Source organism: Xiphophorus hellerii, chromosome 19, assembly GCF_003331165.1.
Source record: "Xiphophorus hellerii strain 12219 chromosome 19, Xiphophorus_hellerii-4.1, whole genome shotgun sequence".
NCBI lineage: Eukaryota > Metazoa > Chordata > Actinopteri > Cyprinodontiformes > Poeciliidae > Xiphophorus > Xiphophorus hellerii.
In genome coordinates this window covers 15,471,281-15,486,521 of record NC_045690.1, presented here as the reverse complement: position 1 = coordinate 15,486,521, position 15,241 = coordinate 15,471,281, and positions in this window count along the sequence as shown.

Here is a 15,241-nt window from a genome sequence, read left to right as displayed (position 1 = left end):
AAAAATTTGATCTAAAAGTAATTATCTCCTTTGAGAAACTTTGAAAAATGTACAAAAATGTACAAGTTTTATGGCTGAAATAAAATATGATGTTTGCTTTATAATCAAGTTAGCATGAGGTAATGTTGGATTTTGATAATCGGTTTAAAGACAATTATGATCCAAATTACGAATCAGTCTTTCAGAGAAAATTGTCACATGTGCCCTATTGTTTTATGTACCTGAATATTTCGTTATTCTTTGATGGCCACTGATCTGCCCTCTCCACACTACAAACAAGTCCCCTGACTTGACAGAAACTTTTAATTAAAATTGACTTCCTGCACCGTACCTTGTAACTCCGGCACTTCCACACGGCACCTTAACCACTCTCTATGGAATTGTTTTTCATCTCCCTTTATTTTTCCATCCATCATTTTGGCAACGTTGCCATTTCCCACCGGGCATGGTACATGCTCGGAATAATGGCCATGACTTGGATCTATACATGCAGGTGGAAAACAGAAGGGAAAGCCCACCTCATTTTGTGGAGATTGTAGATCTGTGGGGATCTATAAAGAAGAGAGGGAGGAGGAAAAGCAGCATGAAAGCAAACATCAAGATGGGCTTGTAAAAACACGAGGCATTTCTGTGATATGCTTGTTTGCCTGCTAAGCTTTCCCCCGTGGACCAGTGTGTGATATTTATTGAATTACACATCAAATATTATTGAGTGAGAAGAAACATGAACAACAAATATATCCATTTGGATTTAGTCATAATAATGAACAGCACTGATATTTATTAAAAAAATATTGAACATGAGCACATTTTTATGCGTATTGTCAGACTGTTCACATAATTTATTTTCTTGATGGAAACTAATCAGTTCACTGGAACAACAGTTTAATTTGTTGTGAAAAATGGTTTGGAAGCTGTTTAACATGCACTTCCCGTTTCCTGCAATCCACTTATAATTACCCGGGTTGAGAAAATCTCCCACGATACCATCTTTAGAAACCCCCAGCAAATTAGTACGTGCCACTATAAGAAACTACCTACCTATTCTGCGCCCTGGACAAAGCTCTTTAAAGACGTCTTTTAAACATTTGGTGCCCCCAGCCTATTAAAGGAGCCAAGATTAAAATCCAGCTCATCCCTGTTCCTCTTGTTCTGTAATGATCGAAATCCTGTGTAAAGCCTCCGTCTTCATCCCTAAAATCCTGGAAAACTCTGAATTCACTCACGATTTAAAAAGAGTGACGTCTGTTTGGGCGACACTCGGGTGCTTCACCACTCATCCGATCAATTAAGGAAAAGTACATGAGTCTTTCTTAGAGTCAATTTACATGTCCAAAAGCATGTGTGTTAAGAAACTTCTGAGCTTCAAAACTTTATTAATTTTGGGGTGAGGTGAGTTTCTCTATTGATGAAGGACACGGCCAAGGTTTAGTTTATTATTCACAAAAGCTGAAAATAATGATAAAGTAGTATAGGAGTTAGAAATACATTTAATTGTTTTTTTTTCTTAATGAATTTTGTACAATGGATCCCGCAGGTCAGGTGGGTAAGTAAATGAATATTTTGGTTTCCTTGTTAAGAAGTGATGCCAGGACAATTCAAGGCTTTGTCTGCCATAATGAGGTCAATGTACTGGGTTATAATGTTGAAGGCAAAAGATGCAGATCTTAATGTACTGGTCCGTTCAAATTTTAAAGATTTCCATTGGTGGGATATGAATTTAAATTAGGGATAAAAACAAGTGAAATTTGCCACTATCTGTAGGCCTTTGTGCTTAGAATAGCGCTGTGGGCCCCAATTTCATTGTGTAACTCTTTAACTCTTTAACTGATCACAATCTCATGAAATGCACATTTGGCCTTGGGGATAGACACACTTACAGGCATGCAGAGGGGAATCAGCCTCCCATCTGGTGCCTGTGCCCACTTTTAAATGTGAAGGGTTTTAGGTGGGGGGGATTCTGGTCTGGGTGAGTTTTTAAAGCATTTATTACAAGATTTTGAGTCAGAAAGGTGTGGGATGGTGGTTTCAATAAATAAAAATATAAAAACTCTAGACATCACTTGCTTCATTTTGTGGTAGGGGAAGGACGACAGAGACTCTGGGCAGAAAACCTCATAATCAGTGTTTGGATTTTCACATAAAGCGCTAAGGTGCAGACTAGTGTGTGTCTGCCACCTGTCGCTTCTCTGTGCTCCACCTAGCGATCCTTTAAAGCACGGTTCTATTTTTAAGCATCGCGCTGTGTTGTCTGGCATCGCTTGGAGGTAGAACCCAAAGAGTTCTAGATGTTGAGTAATTAGATGCAGCTGCATTTCCCCCTGCACACCAGAGACAGTTCTGTAATGAATGAGGAGAGGAACTGCCTAAGCAGAAAACGTTCTTTCAGCAAAAAGGTAGTTAAGGTATTTGAAAGAAACAAACCGAGCAGACCAAAATTTAAATCCTGTTAGGGGCTTGTTCACACTAACATAGAGACATTGTTATATATATATATATATATATATATATATATATATATATATATATATATATATATATATATATATTGCCATTTCACCTCCACCTCATCTCCTCTCATGCATTAAGATTTTTGGGATACATACATTTTTTTTTTTATTAAAAACATTAATAACAGTGTAGATTTAAAAATAAACTTAATGACACAACAGTGTGTCTTAGGCAATTGAATTAACACCGTCTGCCCTAAATAAAAAAACAATAAACAAAAAAAGTTCACCATGGAGAAACAGTAAATATGCAGCCTGTTAAAAAATAATGATGTATCCACAGTTTGTTACTTGTTAAAACAGGCATGAACCCAGGAGTCTGTTTATATTTATCTTTTATTGCAATATCTGCAGAACAATCATTTAAAGCTTGCAGCTAAAGCTGGTACACAGTTTGTCTGTCTGCATGAGTAGACTCATTAGGATTTCAACAACAGGCACGCTTGAAACCTTGCAGTGTCACTTTGTATATAATTAAAAGGTAGCACACAGAGTTTTCTAAAGTGGCAAAAGTCTACATTAACCAAAAGTGATCTGAACATTTCTCATATGTCTCTCAAACAGTGTAGCAGTGATAGTAAATGACAAACACAACCAGTATAGCACCGTTTTTGTAGCTGACAATGTAAAAAGTTGCTTAGAAATGGTGCATGTTAAACAATGTCCTCATTTTCACAAGTTGCAAAGAAATCAGGACCAAACTATTGAGGAATATGTTAATTTAAAACAGATTGTTGTGTCTTCCCCAGCAGTTTCTCTGCAGGAGTAAAAGAAATATGACATTAACCATCCCCAGGGCAGCACTCTGTGCTGAATGACTGTTTGAAAGCTCTGTTTTTCTCTAAGCTTAAGCTCGGAGGATTTGTTAAATAAATTGACACACAAGAATCGGCAGGGTTTTTTTTTTCTTGCTGTGTGGCTCAAATATGGCTCAAATATGTTTGTTTTCTATGACATACCACATAGAGCTGCTATCATGCAGTGGGTGAACCCATAATATGATTAATCTAACCTTATATGTAGTTTGCCACTATAAACAACATGTAATAGCTATGTGTCCTATTGTGTTACAATTTATAATTTAAACATAGCAACATTTCACCATTACAACCATTTTCCAGCTGTTGTGCCACAAAATGCATCTTTTTTGAGTTCATCCATTTTGTCTTTTTAATCAACTTCATAAGATGTCCATTAATGTTGAGCATGGATGTGGAAAACCACATGTGTGAATTATCTCCTGCTTCAAAAAAAAAAAAAAAAAAAAACACCATAGAAAATTCCTGATTTCACAAAAGTCAGCAAAAGTCCTGAGGAGTGCACTCCAAAAGATGCCAGTCTATTTACCAGGTTGTAAAAGGTAGAAATGGTAAAATATGCTTTGAAAATGATAATGTCATCATGATTCCATGCCTAATAATTATGCCAATGGTGTGTGTCTTCGAGAGCTGTCAAGGGACTGGCATTTCCTACAATTAGCTTAGCAGAATACTGGATTTACAAATATTGAATGTGTAAGAAAATAATAATAATAAAAAAATGCAAAACTTATTGTAAAAAGAAATCCACTTCAGATTCATAACTTCATTCAACTTTGTAAATTCATACTCCAAAACCACGTGGTGCTTGTGATCAAATTAAAGCTTATACACAAAGGTAAACCTGCTGGTTGTAGCACCTCTTTGCCCGTTGGAAGAATTTTTATGTTTTGCAAAGCAATAACCCAACATGCTGATTAAAATATCAAAGGGGTTTTCTGGCCGCTTGGCACAGCGCTCGTAGTTCATTCCTCCCTGACTATGGCCACAGCGCAATGGAGAGTTTGGTATGAGATGTCAGATAATCTCAGAGCAGAGATGGACTGCATTAGTTACAGATAACATGCTTCATCCCTCGGTTTGGCATCGAGCAGCAATGGCTGAGAGAGAAGCACTGGCAAGCTGTTGTGGCCGGTGCTGCCAAAATGTCTCCCCATGTGACCTCACCATGTGAGACAGACAACAGCTTCCTCAGAAAGAGAAAATATGAAGACATCAGACAACAAAAAAGTAAATAAGTAAAATAAAATAAAATAAAATCTTCTGAAGCCGTGTTAAATGTTAGCATTTATTTCGTTTTCTGTTTTTGAAATGATATGTTGTGTTCCAAAAAGTCGACACTTTCTGATCTTTTGTGTTGGTTCTTGTGGTTTTCTGCAGATATTTGCTTGTTGTTAAAAATAAAATACCCAACAATAGGTGGTAAGGTCCTGAAACACTTTGGTTTTTAAATGAAATGCTAAATCTTACTAAAAAGCCAACCCGATATGCTACCCCTTGGAGTTAGTCGCCTCGGGCTCATCTGTGCAGCCATATGTGAAAAGATATAAGACTAAATTAAAAAATCGAACTGAATTTGCTAGAGTGTTACATGAAATGATTTCTGGGTGTATTTTCCACAGGTACTGAGGTGGAAATCCCAAGTGTATCTGCAGAAGCAATCTATCATTAGGACTAGAATCTCTGGTCACTTTTATGCCAAGTAAAGTGCATGATGAGGATGCAGATACTGAGCTCCAGCCACTTTCCCCCCCCTCCGCACTGCCACAGCTGTCAAAGCTGTCATCCAAAGTACCTGCCCACACTGCATGGCCAGCAGCAGACTAATGAACAGCAAGGAGGACAGGAGCACAAAAATTCTCCTTAGCAGATTGACAAGTGGTGACAACTGTGCAGCAGCATTATAAAAGTCTTGGAGCTCCTGTCACAGTGACAGAGGTCCAAGGCGGAAGTGTTTGGGTTTAAATAAAAGCTAAAAATAACTACAGGAAAGCTCCACAGTGCTGACCTTCATACAGATATGGATTCCTACATGGTTCAAGGAAAAGTACTCTTTCTGAGTACTTTTCTTTTCCAAATAAAAGGTTGAGTTCAATTTATCTTTAAAAAATCTGACAAACATTAGCATGTAAATCAATGAGATTATAGCTAAGTGACTAATTTCCATCTCTATTCCTACTGGCAGGTTGGACTTAGAGACAAACAACAATAACAAGAAATAGAACAAGCAGCTGTAAAACTTCCTAAAAATGCATGAAAGGTCATAAAATATAAAATAGATGTCACTGCTGCACGATCAGCCTGAAATGAGGGAGTTTTCACTGTGAAATAGTATTAAAAGCCATTTAATACTTGTTTTGTGAAGACGCTGGAACTGAAAGATGATTTCCAAGTCCAACAATCTATCCCAAAGAGTTGCTGCCTCATCCTGTCACTACCAGCAAGAATGACAGCAAGGAATACATCCTCATGACTACCAGAAGTGCCGGTTATCTCCACCATGCCCTCACATAGTGAACAACCCACGTCACTGTCATCATACCAGTCAACACCAGCAGGCAGAAGTAACAAAAAGCTGCATGCACTGCCAAGCCTGTCACATAAGTTACAAGCAGAATCTATGATTTATAAGCAGTGAGCATAAACAGAGAGAAACCCCCAAACATGAATAATAAATCTGTCAGAGCCAATTGAAGTTCTAAAGACAATCCTTCTCCACCTCACTTTTATTGTTGGCTTTACCATTGAAGCCAGCTTCCCTCTTGGATTGGAAAGCAACAAATGTTGGCAGAAGCAGACCAACTTCAACTGGTTGCCTCTGAAAGTCTTGGTTTGTCTCATCTTCATCACATTCATCTTCATAAACTGAATGAAATAGGTCAAGAACAAAACTCAAATAATCTCCATACCTGCCACAATACCTTTGCTTAGTAACATCAACTGCTTTAGTCTTCTCATTTTTTCCCCGCTCCAACTTTGGAAACTCCTGGTCTGAAGCTCTGAAACTCTGTTTGACCTTTACAGCATGGACTTTAAATCCGTTATAAACTTCAACCTGCTCGGGTGTCAGTTCATATATCAGCCATAATAATTCTAATTTCCTACTGAGAAACAAGAGAAGATAATTGTCATTTACTGCTTCTAATGTTTCATTTTTGCAAATGTTTGACCACTCCTAAATGTGCATAACCCTGCTGCTTTATTGGGGTCAGATTAAGGGCAAATGCTGCGTGACAAAAATTGTCCCCGATTTTATGTCTGAATCTGTTTGTAATATCTCTGTGTCAGCCAGGTGTGACACTTCTAATCATCCCTTTTATGGTAACCAATCTCTAGAATTAATTCTCATTAGTTTACCTTTGTAAAACGTTGTGTGTCTTCATAGAAGAAAACCCAGGGGTTAATCCCCCATGTTAGTTTTGATCTTGTAAGTAGTGTGTTTTGGTTCTGCTCTCTGGATGTTAATTAGACTCATTCCCTCAGCTCCCATCCTCGGTATGCTCTATGTTCTGCTCCATGATATCTGTAAGTTTCTCTTTGTTTATTGTTTATCATGAGTAATATATCTCTGTCTGTTTCAGCCACCGTCAGTCTCTGTGTTTGGGGCATCCTACAAACATCACAACATGACTCATACCCTTCAAAGCTTAAATCTGATATGATTTTTGCTTTTGCTGCAGCTTGGTTATTACATCATCTCAGTTCTGTCTGCAGCGAGAATTGAGAGCACTTCAGCATTTTGTAAATTTGAACTTCTCGGTCCCTCTGACCCTTAGGGAGCCTGTTGGAGGCATTTGCCCTGAAAGTGCCTCAAGCAAGTCTTGTGTCAGTGTGAAGCAGCAGATATTCTGCTTTTCTGGCTTTCTAAACTTCTCATCTGATCTAAGACAGTTAAACTAGTCAGCCTGAAAAGTGGTGCGAATTTTTTCCAACTTCACTGAACTGAACACTGAATTTGAGCTAAAGGATTCCACATTAATATAGGGGCCCATTCAAAAGTGAAAGCAAAGCCAATTGAGAAAAGTTTTGTGCTGGTCTGAAAAAGATATGCGATTCAAAACAAACTTTGCATGTCTTTAATATTTGATAGATCCACTTAGAATGCAATTTATTTAACATCATAAAGATCCCTCTTTTCATCCTTCCTTCCTGGATGTGGTGGCATAATTGCTGAAAAGTGGAAATGACAAAGAAAGTATTGCGGAAAACAATCAATTTACATTTTTGACACAGGAATATGAATTCCTGCATAAGAAACAGCAGGAAATCAGAGAAACAAAATGGAGTTTATTTTTGTGCACAGCTTGATAAGAAAATTGATATATTTTTCTTGCAGCACAGTTGTGCATTGTTTTCTGCAAAGCTCCATATATCTTGAGAAAAAGTGATAAACAAGTTAAAAATTCCTCTTCAGTACCTTTGTTAGACACAGTGGCGTTCATGTACTGGATCTGTCGATCAACACTTTTTTAAAAGCACAACAAGAAAGAGGTTTTGTATTTCAATTCATGGTGTAAGATTATGGAACAAGTTAAATGAGAAGTTGAAACAAAGTCAAAATTTCATACAACAAGCCATTTTTATAAGGTATTGAAACATGGGTGAGAGATAGCACTAATATGTAACGTGTAAACTGAGGCCAATGCATATGAGTGTGTGTGGATATGGATGTATGGATGTCTATTAGACATACTGTATGTGTGTTTGGTGAGTTCATAACAAAAAAACCCCAAAAACATACAAGATGGGAAATTAATGCATCTATGTTTTTATTTTTTTTTATTATTAATAATGAGGGTCCATAACTGAAAACATGTTAAGAGTTTATGGGGTAGGAGTTCATAAGTTTCTGTTATTTTGTACTGCTAGCATGTTCGAAATGAATAAATAAAAACAAGGTCTAAATTTAGGTTTTTGTGATTTATATCACCAATAGCCAAACAACTAGTGTTCTCTAGTTGGTTTGAAACTTTTATGCATTTAGACTGGGATATTGATGATTTCTGTTAAAACCTATTAAGATATCTAAACAAAAAATGTCTTTTGTGAAACAAGTCTGACTTTCAAATGCAACCTGTTGACTTCTTCCAAGATTTAAGTGGATCTGGTTGAATTTCAGCCTTTGTCTAAAATGTTGACCTTGTGCGGATTTCACAAAATCCACATTAAACCAAATTTGTGTTTCTAAAAATTCTTGTAGTATTAAGATTATAGATTTTTTTTTCTACAAAGGCATCATTAAAAATTTGTTTAACTCATATCCCTAATCAGTGGATGTCAATTCTACACTGCTTCTGTAAAAACTTCACAAAACCACTGCTTACAACCTCTCCCTCCAGTCAGTTTAAATATCTCTTAACACCTTGAACCTCTAGTTCTGCCTCTGTAAATCTTCTTCTTTCATTTTCAAGTACCAGGTTTAATTAATTGTTTCTTAAATGCAGTGACAGTAATGTCTGGTGAGAACGCGAGGAGAAACCCAAATCATTATATATATGACTGTGTATTGAAAAAAAATACTTTTAAGTGTTTTATAGAGGACAGTGCATGAGCATTGATTTAAGTGAAAATTGTTGCAATAAATTACCGGAGCACCTCCCGACAAATAGTCACTAAACGAAACTTGAGTCGTATTAAAACCAAACCCCGACAGGATTTGTAATTTACAAACTGGAAGGATTATCAGACAAATTTGGGATTAACACCAGCGCAGTTTCAAAGGATTAGTCAGAGTAGTGAGATGAGTCATTGGCTGTACTAAATTATCAGGTATCAGCCCTGATTCTTTCCATGAAGTACAGAGTCACATTAAGCCTCCAGCTCTATTCCAATTAATCAAATGAAATGTTCCGAAGAAAATGAATCATAGCCAGCCACTTGATTTCTCTTTTGGTACATCTGACATAGGAGGTCACAAGTGTAGATTACTTTACTTGAAGGTGTCAGAAAGGTTGATTAATGTGAAAAGACAAACATACATTTACCACTGAGTTCAATTGAAGGCCGTCTCTACTCCGCTATTCCTGGCTAAATTCATCTCAAGCAGTTGAACACGCCAGGTATAAATTCAGCTGGGACTAGTTATTTACATGCACTGTATGAAAACGAACGCTACTGGGTTTTTTTTTGGTGTTACTCTTTGTAATGTAATAATGTTTCAGTTCACCAAAACAATTAAATGGCAGAGTACTGCAAAGTTATTGGAGAATATCATAAACTTTTTCACTGGATGATGGCTTGTCTGCTTCCACCTTGCCACCTGTTTCAGCCCATGTTGTTTCTGTGTGTCATGTTTAATTTCTCCTTTGAACATACTGTCAGGATCTGTGTTTTTCTGTGTGTTTATTTTGAGTTTCCTGTGTCTCTGTATCTCCGTGTTGTCCTGTCTCTCTTTGATTACAGTGGTTCCCAGGTGTGTCTCGTTCCCTGATTACCTCCTGTGTATTTAGTGTCACCTGTGTCTCTGTGTCTTTGTCGGGTCCTTGTTGTGTGCACCAGTCTGTCTACGCTGTCGTTCGTAGTATCAGTCTGTCTTTATGTCCCCTCGTTTATCCTGTCGCTACCGACGTTGAGCCCAGGCTTCCGCTCAGTCGTGCTGCCAGGTTTTGTGGACTTTGTTTTTGGACTGTGTTACTTTCTTGATTATCAGCATTAAACCATCATCTTCTCATTTCAAATTAGGTCTCAAGCGTCTGCCTCACCACCTCATCCACCAATTCATGACACATACACATTGAATAAAAGCATAAATAATAAAAAAAGAATGTCAGGAGAAGTCAATAGACTCAGAGTTTCTGATTGTCCAGCAACAAGGGCAGTAAAACTAGGGCTTGTTATGACTATCTGATGAGAGAATATTTTTAGTTGGTCTTAAAGGGAGTATTCAGTTGTAAAGAATTTGCACAAGTGGCAGTAAAAAGATATAGTTCAAAAAAAGATATAATAAAGGTTTTGGAAAAAAATTCTTTCACCCATGTAAAATCCTTAAAAATCTTTGGCAGCCTTTCTTGGATACCTGTTGTACACCGTTAGATAAGTTGTGACTACAGCTAAAATCAAACCCCCAGTCTGAAGAATTCAAATAAAAACCTACATTCCCCAGAAACTTTCAGAAGAGTCTGACTTTGTAATATCTAAGAGGAAGAAATAATAAGGACAGGCACATCTCCAACACCTACAGGTGCTTCATTATTTTGGAATATTTTTAGAAAGAGACAAGCTTATAGACTCATCTCACTTCTGTTTGCCAGTAGCTTGAGTCCTGACTTACAGACTGGATGCTGAGTCTGAGCTGAAGGCTGATTGAGAGCTATTCCAGGAAAAGGACGTCAGTGTTGTTGCACCATCCTCTTTAATTTCTGCACCAGCTCACATCCCTCTGCTTTGCCACTAAGAGAGATTTGATCCTCAAAGAAAAAAAAATCAAAAATACATTTGATAAAATCCAATAGCAATGTTTTGCTGCTCTCAGTTCTTTGGTGCTCATTACTTTTGGGATATGTGAACACATATATTTTTTTAAAACTATAAAAATATGTACTGTATTTGTTGAGCAAATAAAAATGGTCAATGTATTGAATTTAAGAGAAGTTGGGGAGCAATTTTATTATAATTCTTTTTGTTTTACTTTGTTTTTTGCACAGCTGGTTCTCAGGACTAACTTACACTTCGGGGTTTTAATTAAGGTCCACATATGGACCTTAGTTAAAACCACATATTTACTTACATATGCTACATAAAATGACACATAACCTTATTCCCCCATAGTTAACACTCAAAAATTTACATATAACCCCCGCTCCATCTGTCTCGAGCTTTCATGCTTGTCTCAACAAATAGTCGTTTATCACATCTCTTTGCTCAAATATACACATCTTGTGCATGTTATGATCTGTGTTTTTCTGTGTATTTATTTCTGAGTTTTCTGTGTCCCTGAGTCTCTGTGCCGTCCTGTCTCCCCTTGATCATTCCCAGGTGTGTTTCGTTTCTGTGATTACCCTCTGTGTATTTAATGCCACCTGTGTGTTTGTGTCCTTGTCGGGTCCTAGTCATTTGTGCGTGCTGTCTCTGTCTTGATGTCCATTCATATAGCTAGTGTTACCTGTGTTGAACCCTGGTCTCCGCTCTGCAGTGCTGCCTGGATTTGGACTTTGTGTTGTCTTTTTCGTCATTAAATCATCATTATTCATCTAACCTGGTTCCATTGCGTCTGCCTCACCACTCATTCACACTGCACCGTATGACAGAGCATTATAAAGTATATGCCACTCAGTTGCACACCAAAGTCAGCACTGATTCAGAGACATAAATCCATTACCAATCTTGGGTAAAGCCATTTCTTCTACTCCTTTTTGACTGAATAGACATGCCAAACTTGTTCATAGTGCAAACCACAGATCAATCTGATTGAGCCGCCCCTTTACACCTCGGTACCCTGAGAAGGAGCCTTGTCAGCCATTCCAGAAACTGCTGGACATGATGAAAAAAGGCTTTGATGCCACATTTTTCTTGTTTCTTTCCGAATGAAAGACCTATTCATAAAGTGGTGGTGAGTATACCAGAGAGCAAACAGCCAGCACTGCAGCAGAGATGGGCTTGTGTCACTTTCTTCAAGACGTCCTCAGCTCTGTGCTCCAGACTCTCTGGGCAGGTGTGGCGACAGATGGAAAGGCATTGATGAACCGAGGGATGAGAGGCGCAAAGACAGAGACCAAATGTTATGCACCGTGTTGATGACATGAAGGCAGGCAGTCAAAAGGGGTTATTAATGATGGTCCGGAGGCAGAAAGACTGTGAGCAGAGACCTACAGGTTAACAGCTGTAAAGACGACCAAAGAAGTTGCAGCACTAATTTAAACTGTCACAGCAGAAAACACAGTTTCACACTTTGACCTGCTCCGTCAGTTCCCCCTTCAGTGCTGAGAACACTCACTGGAATTTTTTTTTGGGGTGGGGGGTTGTAATAGCTTTGTTTTCACTCAGACATAACATAAATTAGATTTGCTCAGAAACAATGTAATGTAGTCATTATTTGCTTCAGATGGCTTTGCCCCTTGAAATGAAAAATCACATTTCTTTGTGGGTTGCCTTGTAATTGTTCAGGGAATTGCTTCATTTGCACAAGCAATCTAAGCAATTTGTTGGAACAATTTTCTCCCTCCATTTTCTTTGGATGTTGTGAATTTTAGAGTGTGTGCTATAATAAAAAAATGTTTAAAAATAAATACATAATCATTAAATATGTCACTGATCTGGGTAAGTATTTATGAGAAGTGACTGATTTGTTTGAATTTGCCACAAGAGAATAACAAAAGGACTTTAGTTTTAACAGTTAAAAAGTTAAACTTTTTATTTTTTAATTCTATATTTTTTATGGGTTTGATAAATAAGGTGCTATTTGCCTTGTTTTGTGTGAATCTGAACTCCAACTGTTTAACATTTTTATCATAATTATTAAAGTTCAACTGACTTTCCCCTTGCAATCAAAAATTTTGTATGCAGCGATTGCTGGTGATCGGCACTAAGGATCTTGAAATGATAGGTGGTTATATACAATGGATGAATTGAAACTCACAACTTATATAAACACTTTCTCAGCATTTTTTGTAACTTCCTAACAGAAGCGATGTAACCATATCAGGGTTTCTTAACCACCTTTTCAGGTCTGCTCACAAATTTTACGTGGCATTTTCAAACTTCTGAAATGAGAAAGTTTGATGACTGCTCCAAAATACTGACTTTGTAGTCCTAGCTAATAAACAGTAGGTTATTAGCTGGCAAATGAACAGTATATTGACTGGAAATTTCCGTGTCAACCAGACAAATATGGGACCTTCAAGCATCTGAAAATTATACATATGGGCGAATGAGACATATGGAGGTCCACAATTCTTTTCCTGACATCTTGACGGATTTATTTTGTATTTTAAAGAAGTCTTAAAGTTGTTGTCTTAAAATACATCTTAGTGTTATCTTGGTGTATGTGACAGTAATTTCTTTGTCTCATTTTTCATTCATTTAACAAAAAAGAAATGTTTGGTGATCCTAGCTGAACATTTCAGTCTGATTTGATGTGAGTGTAAAAAGGGTTCTGTGCCTTTTTTTTTAAAAACACTACACATAAAAAAACTGTATAGGATTTGAAGTTTGGAACATAAATTATCTGTGTCATAGCATTTACTTATTCAGCTTTGTACAAGGAGCAAATAGCTCCTTGTACAAGAACCTGAAACCCCCTGAAACTGTCTTTTCTCTCTGAAGAGCTAATAATGGTGTAAATCATGTACTCAATTTTATCCTAAATGCTTCTTGTCAACGATGAGCATCCGTGGCAGACTGAAACAGGATGCAGCAAAACCCCTCAGGTGGCAGGACAGCTGGAGGAAATGTTTTCAGTTTACAGAAACCAGTGAGTCATGAGCTACAGCAAATGGACCAATGTCAACTATTTAGCAGAGAGACAGTTGAGGAGGCGGGGGCTTGTGGGTGATATGAGATGATGTGTGAGGGGATGACAAGGCGTTTGACCTTCTTCCAACCTGCTGGGTTAAAGAGCAGGAAGTGTACATCATGATGTTGCCCTCGGCCTTGTTGGGAGCCGGTGTTGCTGGAAGTATGTGTCGGAGTGTTTATGGGGGATTTCTGACACCCCTGTGTGCATTTCCACCAACCACACACCACATGTAAACACACAGATGGTCTCAACACAACACAGCTGTGCTCCCATGCTGCCTTCCTTGCCCCTGAACAGCTCCGATGCTTCCACTTCCAAACACAAACTAAGACTGAATAAAACCTCTTCTGCCCTGGGGTTCGCTATCCAAAGAAACCGTGAGCCCATTCCTCACTTTACTCTGCTATGTTTCCACAGCTGGCACATGCTGCGTGAAGTAAATGAACAGGGATGCTCTCGAGGAAAGCCAAAATTAACTCTCCTGTTCCCATTCCCCTTGTTTGTTCCAGCTCATTTTTTTTTCCTCCCACTCTCTTGTGCAAACTCGAGCATGGACAAATCTCCACAAATCTGTGTTAGCCAGGTGACAAGAGGAAAATAAAATACCGGAGGGTTGGTGAACTGTTTCGTGGTGTGTCTGTTGCAGGTGGTTGGGAGTCACTGGAGGCTGCAGAAACCGAAGCAGGCGCAGGTGCCAGACAGACATCTGTTAGCTCAAGTGGGAACAGGCTGATTTTATTTATTTCATTTTTTTTTTTACCCCACCTTCTGTCATTGACTGAAAAATCTGAGTAAATCTGCAGAGACCATTGTGAAACAAGCTGACAAAGTATGGTAAAAAGAGAACGTGTGAAGGAAATGACTTGTATTTTCTGGTTTATTTTAATTTCAAAATTTAAGCTGATTTAATTTAAGAGAAAGCATGTAAAATAAAAAATAAATGAATAAAAAAAAAGCCTCCGAGCTGCAATAGCTAAATCTGCTAACAGTTCTTGATATTATACGTTGGAGTTCTAATTTCCTCTCTAAAGTAATTTGGTTTTAAGGTGAAAATAATAACATGAGCATAAAATAAAGATGCATCTATCTGTCGTTTCATAAACCCCATAAATACATCAAACCAGCGCAAAAAGAAACTAATTAAACTGCCCGTTGGGACAAATTTCAAACTCCAAGAGGACTTTGCTGTTCAAGCTCTCAGTCCAAGACTTGGTCCAGACATATTTTGACAACAAAAATGTGTTGCTCTTACTGAATAACATGATTCTTGACAAAAAAAAATTAACTAATAGGTGCAACAACATCAAAATTAAAGATAAAATATTACATTTTTGAGCAGCTAAAGCTAAAAAACAATAATAAAAAAATCATAAACTGCATTTTCAGTTGTTTATTAAGCAAGGTTACAGTTGAGCAAGCAATCACTAAATCGTGATTTGTGTGGTGTGTAAAGAAAATAA